Below are 12,162 nucleotides of genomic sequence, written 5' to 3' on the forward strand. Positions count from 1 at the left end.
ACTGTTGTCTTGAACTCAGTGTTTCAAGAATTCTTTTCAAGTGAGCTTTCTTATAATGATTTCAAAGGAATCATTTATATGGAAGGAATGTGAGACTACTTTTGTTTTTTAATGGATTTCTATAAAGCTATCCAACACTTATTTTAAGGGATGGTTTCATAATGATCATCAGTACTTTATGCTATAGTGTTTGGTACCCTCAGAAATAAAGGAGGTGACTCTGTTTGAAGAATCAACTCAAAACTTGCATTGAATTTGGTGGCAGTTCTGAGCTGTACTGTTTTGGGGAAACGAACTGTCGTCCTTTTAACTCCAGGGGGCAGCATTGCACTGTGAGTAGGTCCTTCCTTCAAGTAACTCCGTAACAGGAATACAGAAAAATGAGCTGAGCATCCCCTCCCCCGCTCCTTCAGAGGCAGACTATTGGTGAGGACAAAGAGAATGAAAAGGTTTCATTACATTGGCCAGGCCTGAAGTATGATGATTCATTGGGTTTAATATAAAATAATTAGAATCCTCTAGGAGGTCCATCATGACACCTCTTTTGGTATTGACGGTCATTCCAACCCTCTGCTTTTGAGGCTGGGTTTCCTGTCATATTCTTCTTCCTTTCCCTTCATTCTGTGCAATTCAGGCCGTTGGACTGCTCTCAACAACATGTTTAAAAAGGCTAAAATAGCTGTGAATTATGCTCCCAGTTCAGTTGTGATGACTGCAGCTGAGCTATATTTCAAGACATGTCAGAGAAGCAGGACAAGGCTCTAGAGAATTATGAAACTTCTGTTTTTTCTCATGCCAGGCTCAGTGGTACCCCTCCAATTTCCCTTGCTGTGAAGCTAATCAGCTGTTTGTTTTTATATTTTAAGAACTTCCCTCTTTGGCTTTGCAAGGTCCCATGTTTCTCAGCTTTGAAGCATTTGTCAAACAGGTGGGATCATGTTCCAACACGCGTGTGAGATTAATCCGGCCACCCTTCCAAATGCCACTTCAAGGATTTCAAGGCTACCACTATTATTAACAATGTAAGATTGTTCAATTTTGCATTTCACATCTTGACATTAATTTGCCTTCAGAACAATCCCATAAGGTGGGTCATAAGTATTTCAATTTAACAGAAAATGGAGGCTGAAACCTAACTCTGAGAATAATAATTTAACACTGATACAGCATCTAACATTTTCAAAAGGATATACACATAGGTTAAAACGATAAAACAGCCCCTTCCGGTAGGTTCATAATCTGGTAGACCCAAAACAAAGATGGTCAGTGGATGGGAAGAGGAAAGCAAGCACTGGGGCAGCTGCTCCTTCAGTGGCTGTTCAATTGAGCCAGGATGGGGGGGGGGGGGCAGTTATGCATTGCTGAGAATGAGGATTTGCATCACCAAAAAACAGGGGACACCAATTTGCTTAAGATGTGCAGGTGTTATTTTATAGGCATGCACAAAAACTTAGAATTAATTGCTGTAGTTTAAATAAAAACACAATGTATCTCACAGTAGTGAGGAAGCCACCAGGTGATTTGTGTGCCTGCTCACTCTGTTGACCAGGTCCTGCTAATTGTTGATGGGCAACTTCAAAGCCCTTGCTCTCCTTTTTATGCTTCCTTATCTTTCAACCAGACTCGGACCAGACTGCCCCCAAGCAGAAGACATCTTCAGACAGAGGAACAGGCTGGTCCCCCCCCCTCCTTCCATTATGTTCTTCTAGAGAGGCAGGAGGTGCAGCCTCCTAGTGGCCCAAAGCCTGTCTTCCCTCAGCTCTTCATCCTTAGTTAACAGGGAGTTGCAGAAGAGTGTTCTTTCACATGGGATGTGAGGAAGTCAGGTCCCTGCAGTAACTCCTTCTCTGGCTGATAGATCGTGAGATAGCAAGGGCCATGTGGCAATCTAATGACTGAGCCCATGGTTTGACCCCAGGTTTTAGCATTCCAAGCTGATGTCCACATTGTCATAAGAGATTGGCCCAAAGGCATGTTAGTATCTAGTCTAAACCACGAATGTTGAAATGATATACTAGGCTATAAGCAACTGTGTCTGTTCTTGGGAACATCATCATGAATAGTACAGCTGCACCTAAGATAACTATATCCATGGGATGAAGGGATGCTAGATATTTCTGATGCGATGTTACACATAAGGCACTCTAGACCAAATGGAGGTGCCTGTACTTTCCAACTTCAGGCATAATTTAAAAGTATATTTACAGTACAAATAAGTCTTAATGAGGATCAGTCTGTTTGCATGTGATGGTGAGATCAAGACAAGCTGTGAATTCTGATGTGTCGCCTCTGTCCATGCTTAATTAATGATCGTGCTGGAAATGTCTATGTTCGGAACTGTTTTATTTAGAAATCTTTAAAAACAGGAAAGGGCATGATTTCTCTTTTTGGCTTCAGTATGTACAGTGATGCTAATACCAGGTGCTCAGACAAATGAGTAACTGAACAGCCTGACCACACGACACTTAGGTCTTAAGCGTTTTGTCTCCATTTTGAGCATGGGTGTGAAGGGAATCTTGTCATGTACAAAAGGCTCTCCCCATGATTTGGAAGTCAGATCATGCCTATATGTGCCACACAGGGTTCCTTTTACAGACTTTCCCTCCCATGCATGGATGGAAATGGGACTGAACCAGTAGTGGATGCGATGGCAGGGTTGGGCCAATGGGCACAGCTCTACTCTCAGGATGTAAGAAGACATAGTTGGTTGCCTGCTTCTTCCTGCATTTATCACATAGAGCAGTGTTTCCATTCTACCATAAATTACAGTGTAATGCCCTTAACATGTCATTTACCTTGCTTAATGTTGCCTTGAGGCCTATTTCATAAGGTCAAGAAGAGTAACAATGGGGGAAAAGACAAAAAGGAAGATAACGCCCCTGTGATGCACTGACTGTTTCCTGAACCAGTTTTCATCATAAGCCCTCTTTAGGTGTTTACCTGAACATGCTGAAGTTAAAAGTGTGTGCAAAGATCTAGAAGGGGCTTCCACATGTGTTCAGCTGAATGAGTTTTAAAGTCCCTACAGCACTGGAAATCCTGGCTTATAAATGGCCAGTGTTGTTGTTGTTGTTGTTGTGCTCTTATCTTTCTTGCGGGTTTCTCATATCTACTTGGTTTCAGTTTTTCCATGATCTTGTCTCTCTCACACACTCATCTGCAAAAAGTCAAGCAACAAAAGATTTTTTTAAACTGTTTGAGCACAAGAATGCATATGGCAGGGCAGGAAAGACCAATATAAAGATTAATTGTTCCAGGCTGTTGGAATTTAACATGACTGCACAAGGTGAGACCAATTATTTAATCATAGTCCTGCTTTCAGCTTCGAAGGGCAGGAATATAGCAATTGTGCTTCCATTTCTATTTAATTTATATGAGTTTTGGAGCCCAACCTTATTGCTCTCCCAAAGGAGGAGTGCTGCAACATCTTATCATGGAGAGTAGGTTTGTTGTCACACATTTGGATCTGGAGTCTTATGGTTAGCTAGCCCCATGGGAATTCCTCAGTAGTCAACACTTGCTGTTTCTGAATATCTTCTTCACCTGCCTTTCACCCTAAGGTCCTAAAAATGTAACATTAAAAGCAATGTAGAAACTCATGATTATGAAGATTACAGTCACAAAAATAGGGGTGGTCCTTAAAATACCTCTTAAGTGTCAAAAACCAGGTGTATATTCAGAATTTGCTGAATCCTATATAATGACGTTGTATAATGCACCTCTGTAGAAGTATACAATAAATTCAAACTCAGACTGGTGTTGGACTTGGCTATTTATGGACTCCGAGGCAATATGATGTAATGTTCTTTTGCATGACACAATTTGACATCAGAGTGTAATGTAGAGGCAGTCATTCCTCCCCTCCTTTCCTTGACTGAAGATAGAAGCTCAATTTATACATTACTGGCATAGGAACTAATTTCCATTCCTGCTCCAGTAATGTCTGGCTGAAGACACAGGATGGGCAGAATAAATTATATGGTCCCTTCCTATGCAAGTGTCACTCAGGTCTCATGAGCCTTTTCAGATGTCCTGAGTATCACCAGGTGACAAATTATTTTACCTCACTGTGTGTGATTTGAGTCCCTTTATCCTGCACCAAGAACAGCTTTTGGGGCTAGACTAGAAACTTACCTCAGAATAACAGTGTGTTCATAAGTTCAAAAACCACAGGGTTTTGACAGGAAGAAATTCATCTTTGTGTGACTGTCTATTTAAATTCTGAACATACTGTAAGAATCTGAAAAGAAATAGACTGTACAATTTGGAACCAATTGAGAACCTGCAGACAGCCTTTACAATGTTATACTGAGTCACTATTAAGAGGATGAAATGAGTGTTTTACATTTGGCAGTGAATAATCAGGAGAAAAAAAGGCAAATCTACCATTTCAGTGGTTCCATTTAGGCTTCATGGAAATCTGTTTCCAAGTCTCAGCACAATCAGGGTTTTAAGGCATTTTCCTGTGCGGCTCTTTTGTCTAAGAGAATCACCAGCAAACTTTCCTCATCTGTTTACCTGTAGCATTTTACCTGGAGGTTTTGGCATCTCAGTGAATCTGATGGATCAATCTACATTCAACTTCGGGGCACTGAGTCTTTTGCTGAATCTCTGTGGTAGGGAAGATAAACTAAAATCCTATTAGTCAGCCCACTGTACTGTGGTGGCAGTTTCCTTTGAGCCTCTTGGCAATATAGCATTTACTTTAAAACTGTACATCACATCAGAATCCACTGAGAGCCATTATTTGTCTGGCAGGATATTTATAAAAGGCAGCATTAGTTTCAGGCCTTCGTCAATACGTTTTCTTCTTATTGATGCTCAACCAGGCCAGTCACTTTGAAATATTTTAATGTAATATGCCACTTCAGGATATCATGAATATTTCTATCACTGCTTGATGTGATAACTTGATGAAAATCAGTTCCAAATGGAACAGCAGGAATGGGGGTGGGTGGGGAGAGGAGCTGGTGCATCAGCTCACTGCTGAATCAGGAATAACATGAATATTTGTTTGTGAAGCCTAGAATATGGTTCTAACCCTAGTGAAGTGATTAGATTTCCTGTCTGAGGAGCTTATTCTTGCCGTTCATTCACCTTTCTGCCTTATCTGAGGTGTTCCAAGTTTAGGGATGGGTGAATCTGCCAATTTTTGTTTCTCTCAGTTCTTCATTTCCCCTCAGTTCTCCACACTTCCTCATCAGTTTGTGATTTTTTAAATAAAGTCCTCATCAGCATTTTAGTGCAAATTTATCATTATATACACATCTTTGCAAACTAATTTCAATAAAGCAGTTTTGTATGTTACTTTCATGAATATATGCATTTTTGTGTATACGTTACTTTAGTATTTGGAATTTTGTACACAACTCTTGGCTACGGAACTGCATTGCAAAATTCAGAGAAGTACGAATTTTGAACCATGGCTGTGTTTCTTCCCCATCCCCTGCCTGTGTCATGATTTCAATTATAAAAACAACAACAAAAGTAAACTGAAGCCTCATAGCAGTATTTGGCCATTCAAATCAAATCAAATCCATTTATTGTGAGGACCATGCCTGTACACAAACATCAACACAACAATAGTTAAAAAATATTAAAATTCATTACATACTACGCCAACAAAACCTTCATCCCACAAAATAGAAAGAGAGGGAAAACAAGCAACGAGTTAAACAGACGATGAAGGGGTCTTTACATTGTCATCCATAAATCTTTCCCTGGCTTTCATGGCCTTCATCACAAAAACCGCTACCACATGGGTAATACGTGGGTTTGCATCAACTAACAAAAATTTTACTGTATCTTCAGGATTGGTTATAGAGTTGGGTATAATTTGCAGCAATGCGTCTCTAAAGCCCGAGTAGATGGGGCAATAGAGGAGGTAATGTGTAAGATCCTCTTTAATTTTCATAAGGCAAGGGCATAAACGATGTTCTACTGGGGTTTTTGTGAATCTACCGGTCAGATATGCAGTTGGCAGTGTTTGAAACCGTGCCATAGTAAAAGCTCTCCGAAGGGTGGGATCAGTGATCTCCACCAAGTAGTTGGCACAGATTTTGACTGCTTTTACTCGGGGAAACCAGTAGGAAAACCCAGAGTTTTTTATCTTTGTGGAGTCCAAAAAGGCGTCTTTTTCAAAGATCTGTTCCCGAACTTTATCAGGGCTCCACAATTTGAGGGTATTAAACTCAGGTAGATTGTATCTGGATAGGATATCTAGTAGGTTTTTATGCCAAGTAGTATTATTTTGTAATGATACAAAGGCTTGTTTAGCCAATAAGGTGTTCGGGGCATCTGTGAGGTTGGTGAAAAAACGCAGGAATCTTAAGTGGGCCCTGGCAGACACAGAAGGTAATCCTACTTCCACTCTTAGGAGAGCTGCCGGAGTACTCTGAGGGAGGCCTAGAATTCTTCTGAGGTAAAAATTTTGGAAGATTTCAAGCCGTTCTAACAGCTTCTGATTCCATCCCCAGAGTTCTACTCCATATAGCATCTGGGGAATCACTTTTCCAACAAAAGCTTTTAGTGCCGGGATCACCAGTTGCCCTCCCCTCGAATAAAAAAAGCTGAGCAGAGCACCGATTGTCCTACGTGTTAGAAGGGCTACAGTCTTGAAGTGGGCAAGCCAGCTAGATGTAGCTTGGAAAGTGATACCAAGATATTTAAAAAAAAGACACTGTTCAATTTTGTGTTCATCTAAAGACCATCTAAATGTGTGGCGAGCTCTAGTAAATACCACAATTTTTGTTTTGTCATAATTTATCTTTAGAGAGTTTTGGGAACAATAAGCTGCGAGCCCCTCCAGCATGCTATGTAGGCCCCTTCGAGTAAGTGCCATGACAGCCATGTCATCAGCATATAGTAATATATTCAGGTGTTTGCCTTCCAGGGCAGGAGCTGATGACTTATACTTTGCCATATGTTGAACAATGTCATTTATATAGAAATTAAAGAGGAACGGCGCTAACAAACAGCCCTGTTTAACCCCTTTCCCCAGTGGCAGTGGGTCAGTATAGTTGCCTGACATCCCAGTTCTGATTTTAACTGTGGTGTCTGAATGTAACTCTCTAAGTATTTTGAGAAGTCGTCTATCAATATCTGTTTCATATAGTTTTTGCCATAATTTGTCCCTACAGATTGAATCAAAAGCGGATGTGAGATCTACAAAAGCCACAAAAAGTTTGCTCTTATGTACCTTTGTATACTTATCTATCATTGTCTGTAGTACCAAACAATGGCCTGTTGTACTATGGCCCTTTCTAAACCCTGCCTGTTCCGGATTAAGCAGGTTAGAGTGGTCAGACCAGTCAACCAGTTTATTTAGCAGGTAGCGAGTATAAAGTTTATACACAATGTCCAGGAGACTTATGGGGCGATAGTTTGAGGGGTCTTGGGGGTCTCCCTTCTTATAGATGGGGGCTACCAGGCTCAGTTTCCAGTTTTCTGGGATTTTGCATATATCATTTATTACCGTAAAAAGTTGGGCCAAAATAGCAGCCCACCACTGGGCATTTAGTTTAAACACCTCAGGAGGAATCATATCCTCACCGGGAGCTTTGCCATTCTTGAGTGTTTTAATTAGCTGTAAACATTCTGATTCGGTAACAGGATCCCAGCCCGTTAATAGATCGTTTTTAAGAGGAGGGAACTGGCTCGGTTTAGCAATGTTTGGAGCTGTATATAGCCGGGAAAAATGTTGGTACCATAAGTTAGATGAAATACTGTTGGTTACAATTTTCCCTTTGGGTGAAACTCCCTGAGCAATTATTTCCCAGAACTTTTTGTCGTCCCGCAATTTGATCGCTTTGTCAAGTGCCTCCCATTGTTCCTTTCTGTAGAGGGATTTCTTAAATTTTAGAGTATTTTTATAATGAGAACGCCACCTGTGCAGGTTTTCCAATGAGGACAGGGTCCCTTCCTGTTTTACCTTATTTTGTAATTTCCTAAGCAAAGATCTTAGATTCCTACAGTCTTTGTCGAACCAGGCCCTCAAGTTGTTTTGTTTTTTGGGAGGGTTGGAATTCGTGAGTAGTGGGAAGAGCGACTCTGAGACCTGCTGAAATGTTGAAAAGGGGTCAGAAATAGATGAGATACACTGGTCTCTCAAGGCCAGTAAGTCTGATGAATGCAGGTGTAGTTTGATTTTAGATTCCAGGTCGCTGTTCCATTTACGCCTACGAAGGGCCAGAGTTGGAGGTGGGTCTGCACAGTGATTGCGGTATTGCGGATCCTCCAAACCACGGGGAATTAGTGAAATTGATATAGGAAGATGATCACTCTCAATTCTATTGAAAGTCCTGAAGCCCTGTGACCTCTCCAAGAGTTTTGGGGAGACCAGGATATAATCAATAACGCTCGCACCTCTAGGTCCAAGAAAAGAAAAGAAACCCCCTGACCTGTCCATATGGGTACCATGCAAATTATACAAATTATGTTTGAAGGCAGTCTCCATTAATGCAATGCCTGCCTTATTCAAGACCTTATCGTCAGAGGACCAGGGAATAAACCAATCTGCCTCTGGCAGGAACTGAGATTTAGAGCAGTACGTATTTGGCCATTATAAGGGCCCCAACTGAACTTTCACCACCCTGAAAAGTCAAGCTTAGGGACAAACTTTAGACATTTTGTGATGATACACACACACACTCTCTCGCTTTCTCTCTCTCTTTAAATTGAAACACAGTCTGGGAAGGCATCTTAACCCTTGCACCCCCTAAACATTTTTCAGTTCAAAATTGGCCTCACCTGTTCTTTTTCATACATAAAGTCAGGTGGCAACTGAACTCTGATAAGTGTAGGGACAGCTGAACTTTGCAAAATAAAGATGTCAGAAGTAAGTTCCATTTGGTTCAATGGGCTGACTTCCAGATAAGTGGGTGTATCAGATTGTGGTGTTTGAACCTCTGAAAAGATGAAGTGTTATTTCTGGCAATGAATCATACTGAGAATGTGTACATGGGTCTCTGAGGTAGCTAAACAGGTGAAAAATGAAGAAACAACATCTAGGTAGTTTAAGTTATACCCAGACAGGCTTTGGCATGTTTTAAAGAACAGTTCATCCAACGGAGCAGATTATTGTCCCCACCTGCGTCATGAATCTACAGAGTGGCCTTTGGGTGTGGCATTTTCTCTCATCCTCAATGTCTTTACAATGGAAATGGTAGAACTATCATTTACCCTTCTATGAAATGGGAACAGTTCCTTAATACACACACTGCTATAAGGAGGAAGATGATAAAGATTTTATAATCATTATCAAAGTTCAAGTTCTGTGGTAAATACCCATGATGAGCTGTAGCTGTATATTCTTGTATTCCCTTAAACCAGGGTGGGGAACCTGTGGGACTTCAGATGTTGCTGAACCACAACTTTCAACACGCCTGACCATTGGCTATGCTGGCTGTGGCTGGTGGGTGCTGGAGTCTGATAACATATGGACGGACATAGGTTCCCCAGCCCTGCCTCAGACAAATTAATTTCAGAATTCTCTTTCATTTAGTATTCCCACAAAACTCTTGGTCAAGCATGAAAAGGCCACATGTAAATAATCCTGGCTACATTTATATTCAAATGAAGAAAATTAAAATCTGTAGAAGTGTATAGTCATTTTCAAGTCCAATTTTGTCATCTATTTTATTTTATTATTATTGTGGTCTTAAAAGTGTAGCTGGCCCCTGAATTTACACTATCTCTTTTATTTTGTCAAAATGGAGGTCTCAGGTCTCCTTTGAAAGGTAACATTTGCTCTTTTTTTATTTAAACTCATTAGAATATAATTTTAGACTGAGTAAGTCATTTTTCACCAACGAAGGTGACAAAGTCATTTGTGCTTTAATTTTTTTAAACTATTAATCTGTGGCAGCTGGTGAAACGAGGGGTTGATATGATTAACCTGAGCAATCATTTATCTTCCTGCAAAATTAATGTGGAGTCTTAACTTTAGCTTTTGAATATTGATTTAGCCTCATAGGAAATGAATTAATAATCGACTATACCTGTTGTAGTTATGATAAATATTACCTACCTGCTTCTGTTAAAAAGGCATTTGTATGTTGGCTACTATATTCATTTACACAGTGTTCTGAAATGTTCAGGTACTATATCCCCAGTGTCGTGATCTTTTCACCTGCAGGGGTCCAATGTGGAATTGTGGATATGCTACTTTGCAGAGTGGCTCTTTGCCTCCACGTATGTTATCCCTGCATATTTGCAAATAAAGCACATAGTATAAAGAAAATCAAAGTCTCTAGTACTCCCTCATCCGAAGTTCTACCTCTTTAACTTCACACCATTTGGAGGACAGAGGAACATCAAAGGAGAGATTCAGAACTCTCTCTTTGCTAGGGATGAGTGAATGTGTCAGATTTGGTTTCTCTCAGTTTCTCATTCTTCCCATCTTCAAGTGCAGTTCTCCACATTTCCACACTTTGTGATTTTTCTCCTCCTCCTCGTGAAAATCACCAGCATTTTACTGAGAATTTCTCCTAATATACACATTCATATACAATGTTTCCTAATATACACATTTTTGCAAAGCGACCTCCCTTAAAAAATGCACCATTGTATGTTATTTTCACTAATATATGCATGTTTACGGACACTTTACTCCAGTGTATGCACTTTTGCACCTATTACTTGGCTGGAGAACTGCATGGCAAAATTGAGATAAATGCAAATCTCAAAGGATGGTTGCGTTTTGGTTTTCGTATTGGTTCAGAAAGTGCGAATTAGGTAGATTTGCCTTTAAATGAGAAGTGAAACCAAATGTACCCTCCATTCCCTACTCTTTGCTCCCTCTTGTTTTTAAGTCAAATACAAACAGCATGTCACCACACACTCCTCTCCTCCCTGACTCCATGCTGTATCATAGGAGGGTGCAGGCAGGGAGAGGAAGATGCACAGCACAACGATGGTATGTCATTCATTGCTTGTATCAGCTGCTGCAGTGAAATAAGAGCAAGGGAATAAATAGCAGCAGCAGCAGCAGCAGCTCAATGCCTCTTGTAACATCCAATTTGGCTCTCGAAGTGTTGCAAGGTCTGGTAAGCATTTCTTCAACCTTATTTGTTCAGCAGGCTAAAACTGCAAGCCCTGTGTGCAACCATAGGAGGAGCATCTGATCTTAGTCAGCCACAGGTTTCCATGGCACCAGGTTATCCTGTCCCTCTTGCCTTCTTCATTTCTTTATTGCCTTCAAATCTGACTTGCGAACATATCTATGAATTGCTTCTGACAATGTGCCAATGGCCAACCTACACACAAAAAACTTGTGATTTTTCTTTTAATAGACGATGAGCTGTTGAGCAAGTTCACTCCTCCAGCATTCTACTGTTTACATTGCTTGACAGCTTACATGAGCAGGTTTATCTGGCTTACGTTTTCTGCTGATGCATCACTGGTCTCTAAAGCTTAGAGCAGGGGCAGCTCCCCCTTTTTTTTAAAGCCTGAGGGCCACATTGAGAGATGGCCACCCTTCTGAGGGCTGCATGCCAGCAGCTGGTGTGGCCAAAGTGGAAGTGGCCACATGCACACATATCTCTCTCTCACAGGCAGGCGCGCGCGCGCGCACACACACACACACACACACACACACACTTAGCTGAGGGGGACTTGCATACCAGCAGAAGAGGGGAGCTCCAATGTTTCCCCTCCTCCTTACAGCCATTTCTCCCTCTGATGTGGCAGCATTGCAAGAAAGTTTTAGGGTTCTGGAAACAGGAAGGGTTTTTTCCTGTTTCCCGAGCTCAAAGACTGTCTTGCATTCTGAAAGTGGTTCTGTCGTTAGCCTCCTCCTCTGTCAGGTCCTCCTTGGTCCTGCTCCCTTAGCCAGCATTACAATTCCTCTGTTTCCTTCCTGGACCCATAACAGTCCCTCCATCCTCTGAGAAATTATTCTCTTTGTTTCCTTTGTCCAGGATTAAAGGTTGTCTCTTCCTTTCCCTCCTTCTGCATTGCAAAAGCTTGTTTCAAAGGTAATCATGCTAGCTTACTTCCCTCCCTCTTTAATCAGGGTTTCTTTGAGTTATAAAAACAGAAATATCTGAGAAACAAGAGTGCCCTACACATAGTGGTTAAAAGATTGATCCAAACCCAAGAAGTTATAAAACAAGTTTATTCTTAAACTGAATGCAGTGTAAACAGAGAGTGCATGGAAAATAC

General features: G+C 41.0%; 1 long non-coding RNA gene across 4 annotated transcripts in view; it reads right to left on the minus strand.

Moving 5' to 3' along the window:
- Window positions 1-213: 213 nt before the first annotated feature.
- Window positions 214-12,162, minus strand: part of LOC308485890 — a 37,825-nt gene continuing 25,876 nt past the window's right edge. For 2 of the 4 annotated variants that reach the window (XR_013990815.1, XR_013990817.1), the window contains exons 4-7: window positions 10,028-10,202; window positions 9,089-9,220; window positions 4,135-4,240; window positions 2,325-3,157 (exon numbers count right to left, since the gene is read on the minus strand). This is a non-coding gene — a long non-coding RNA (uncharacterized lncRNA). Of the gene's footprint in view, window positions 421-2,324; window positions 3,158-4,134; window positions 4,241-9,088; window positions 9,221-10,027; window positions 10,203-12,162 lie in introns of those variants that run through there. The other 2 variants (XR_013990814.1, XR_013990816.1) reach the window with 2 other exon arrangements.

This window comes from Podarcis pityusensis (assembly GCF_964106645.2).
Source record: "Podarcis pityusensis genome assembly, chromosome: 9".
Taxonomy (NCBI): domain Eukaryota; kingdom Metazoa; phylum Chordata; class Lepidosauria; order Squamata; family Lacertidae; genus Podarcis; species Podarcis pityusensis.